Raw genomic sequence first — 4,131 nt, forward strand, 5'->3', positions numbered from 1 at the left:
CTCTCAGCAGCCGAATTCTCTTGCAATTGCTTACGATGTTTTTTGTAAGAAGAAAAATTCAGGATGTTAGGTCGTTAGAAAATGTTTATCGAAAGATTATTATTATTATTATTATTATTATTATTATTATTATTATTATTATTATTATTATTATTATTATTATTATTATTAACGTTTTTGTTAATATAATTATTTTATTATTGTCATTATTATTTTTTATTATTATTATTACTATTACTAGCGGCGTTCTTAATCGAATAATGTACCTGGATTTATAATCATCACCATCATTATCGAAACCTTACTTTCGCCAACCGGAATCCCAATACGATTCCTTAATTCCCAATTCCCAAGGCGATTCCAAATCCCTTCCCATAATCCTCTTTTCAGTCGAGATTTCGCTAGTAAAGCAAAAAAAAAAATTTTTTTCTTAGAATATTATGTCTGTTGGATGGAGGTCTTCCTGAAAAGCTTCTATTTTCCATTGAGAATTTTTATCTTTTTTATATTTTTATCCTTTTATCTCTTATGTGATAAGATTCAGTCATGCAATTTTCAAGCTGAATTAGACTCTTTCAGACAAGCTTCAGTTTTCGCCTAATGAATATCAATGAACTTGAGTTTTTTGTATTACTTATTGTTTGTCAGACGGACCTAAGCGATTACGTAAGATTATGCCGGACAGTGGGAGTATTTTGGGGATATATATATATATATATATATATATATATATATATATATATATATACTATATATATATACTGTATATATATATATATTAAGAAATAATCAACACACAATCACGTGTGGAACAGAATTAAATTTCTGACTCACATCAGGACCGAACCCAGGTATTTTAAATGAAAGACAGGACCGCTGCCAACCAAGCCACACGCAGCTGTTGGCAGCGGTCTTGCCTTTCTATTGAAAGACCAGGTTCGATCCTGACGTGAGTCAGAAATATATATATATATATATATATATATATATATATATATATATATATATATATATATATATATATATATATATATATACATACATACATACATATGTGTGTATGTATGTATGTATATATTACAGTAAAAGATTTTTAGAGATACCCAGATATAGGAAGATCACAAAAGAGAAAATGTCAATAACCCATTTAGTAAGATAAACAGATCAAGCATAAAATTAGGGAATACGAACGAACGCAGAGAATTCCAATGTGGAGAAGCGGCTGTTACGAAGTATTATATAAGTCGGGTGAGTTAACGAGACAGCAGCTTCCCTTACCCTTACTCTCTCTCTCTCTCTCTCTCTCTCTCTCTCTCTCTCTCTCTCTCTCTCAATTTTTGGTGGTTTTAGTTTCCTAGTTGATTTCATTACGGCATCAATAACCTCGTTGTTGCGACGTCAGCAGTAACTATAAATCAATCAACCAGTCTGTCTCTCTCTCTCTCTCTCTCTCTCTCTCTCTCTCTCTCTCTCTCTCTCTCTCTTGTTTTAGTTTCCTAGTTAATTTCATTACGGTGTCAATAACCTGTATGTTGCGACGTCAGCAGTAACTATAAATCAATCAACCACTCTCTCTCTTTCTCTCTCTCTCTCTCTCTCTCTCTCTCTCAGTTTTTGGGGGGTTTTAGTTACCTAGTTGATTTCATTACGGCGTCAATAACCTGTATGTTGCGACGCCAGCAGTAACTATAAATCAATCAACCAGTCTCTCTCTCTCTCTCTCTCTCTCTCTCAGTTTTTGGGGGGTTTTAGTTACCTAGTTGATTTCATTACGGCGTCAATAACCTAGATGTTGCGACGCCAGTAACTATAAATCTCTCTCTCTCTCTCTCTCTCTCTCTCTCTTTCTATATATATATATATATATATATATATATATATATATATATATATATATATATATATATATATATATATATATATATATATATATAAATCTGCTTAATGTTTGTATTAAAAATACTCATATTGTTTAATTACAGTAAATTACAGCCTTTGTCAAGGATGGGCGGCTCAGTTACAGTAAAGTATATCCCTATAACCAATCTCATACATTCCGCCACTCACCTTTCAGCAGTGTCCCCCGTGTACCATCACGTATCTGTCGTCTCTTTTGCCATTGATGGGGGGAAACAGACAAGCCCATTACAGTTCCAATTTCGCATGATTAAGAGACCAATTGCCGGAACTTCGTGGAACAGTGGAACAACGTCGCTAATACTCGAAAACTCTGTTTTCCAATATCATCGGGTCTGTCTCCATTGACAATTACGTCAGCTCATTGAAGAGATCAGCCGGCTTCATCAGGGATCGTGTGTCTAAATATACAGGTTAATTGATTTTCTGAGTTCGTCAGCATTGGGTTTACCTGGGATGACCCGTTGGCAGGCACGTTTTGATTCCCTTAGAAACATCCAGGATTTGTGTATGGAATTTGGTTTGGAATGGTAGGTGGTGGGAGTGTGGAATTAGTTTGTAATGGCTCTCTCTCTCTCTCTCTCTCATACATATATATATATATATATATATATATATATATATATATATATTTATATACATACATACATACATATATGTATATATAAATATGTGTGTTTGTGTGCGTGTGTCTGTTTGTTAATTTGTGTATCCATCTCACTGGCAAGTGGATGTCACATAAGCAATATTGAGATTTAATGATTAATATGACAGTGCCTAATTTACGTCAGTAACATTGTATGCTGTGTGTAGTATTATCATGACACCTTTAACGTTTCCTTATTTCTCTCATCCATGCTGTTATTCCTTTTTATTTGTTCCTTCTTGCGTATTTAGACAAGAAGTAAATACTAATAGAGATCTTTTTTATTATAAGTTAAAAAAAATTTGAAATTTGATCTAAAGTATTTAAAATTTGCTGATTTTACTTAGCCGAGGAGTTGACTTAGTTAGAAAAAAAAAAAGTCTTGAAATTTTATTTAAAGTATTTAAAATGTGCTGATTTTACCTAGCCGAGGAGTTTACTTAGTTAAAAAAATTAATCTGGAAATTTGATTTAAAGTATTTAAAATGTGCTGATTATCTCTAAGAGATAATTGGAGGATTTTTCGAGCCGGTTAAAAAAAATGGGTTTTAGAGAGAATTAACTATAGAGGGGAAGGTTGTTTTTCTGATGGTTGTAAGAAATACTCGGGTTTTGGCGAGAAAGTTCAAAAAAATTGATTTAGAGAGAATTTATCTCTTGGGAGGAAGGTTGTTTTTCCTAAGAGTTGTCAGAAATACTGATTTTTTTTTATTGATTCCATACACTGTCGTTACAGAAACACGGGTCCAGTATCCTATACCCCATTAGAGCGGTAGTGCCGCCAGTGCACCTCACGAGGTGCACTGTAGGCATTACTTAAGGGTCTTTGCAGCGTCCCTTTGGCCCCTACCTGCAACCTACCATTCCTTTTACTGTACCTCCATTCATTTTTTCTTTCTTCCATCTGACATTCTACCCTCTCCTAACAACTGTTTCATAGTGCAACTGCTTTGAGGTTTTCCACCTGTCAAACCTTTCAAACCTTCTTGCTGTCAATTTCCGTTTCGGCGCTGAATGACCCCATAGGTCCCACCGCTTGGCCCTTGGCCTAAATTTTTATATTCTCTAGTTTCCCTATACGGGAAGGATAGTTGCAAATTACAGTGCATTGGTATTAAAATGAATTGCACGGAGAATGAAATTCAAGTATTTTTGCAATAGGAAAATCCTTCGAGATATTTGGGTCTTGTCCGCAGTTCCATTAGGAGAGAAAATATCCTATTCTGACGCCTCCTTCCTGACTGGTTCTTTCGTCCTTCCCAATTCCTTCTTCGAATGTGTTTTGTTTTGTCCCTCGGCGCGGTTACGAAGAAAAAAAGGTCCTTTGATCTTTTAGCAATCGTACTGACGTCGTTTCCATAAGGTACGCGGTTTTCTTTATGTATATTAAGGATAAGAATATTGCTTATGTATTCACTGGCTGGCTTTATTAGGTACATTACTCATATATATATATATATATATATATATATATATATATATATATATATATATATATATATGTATATATGTGTGTGTGTGTGTATGTATATATGTATGTATGTAATATATATATATATATATAATAT

Source organism: Macrobrachium rosenbergii, chromosome 21 (genome assembly GCF_040412425.1).
Source record: "Macrobrachium rosenbergii isolate ZJJX-2024 chromosome 21, ASM4041242v1, whole genome shotgun sequence".
Classification (NCBI taxonomy): Eukaryota; Metazoa; Arthropoda; class Malacostraca; order Decapoda; family Palaemonidae; genus Macrobrachium; species Macrobrachium rosenbergii.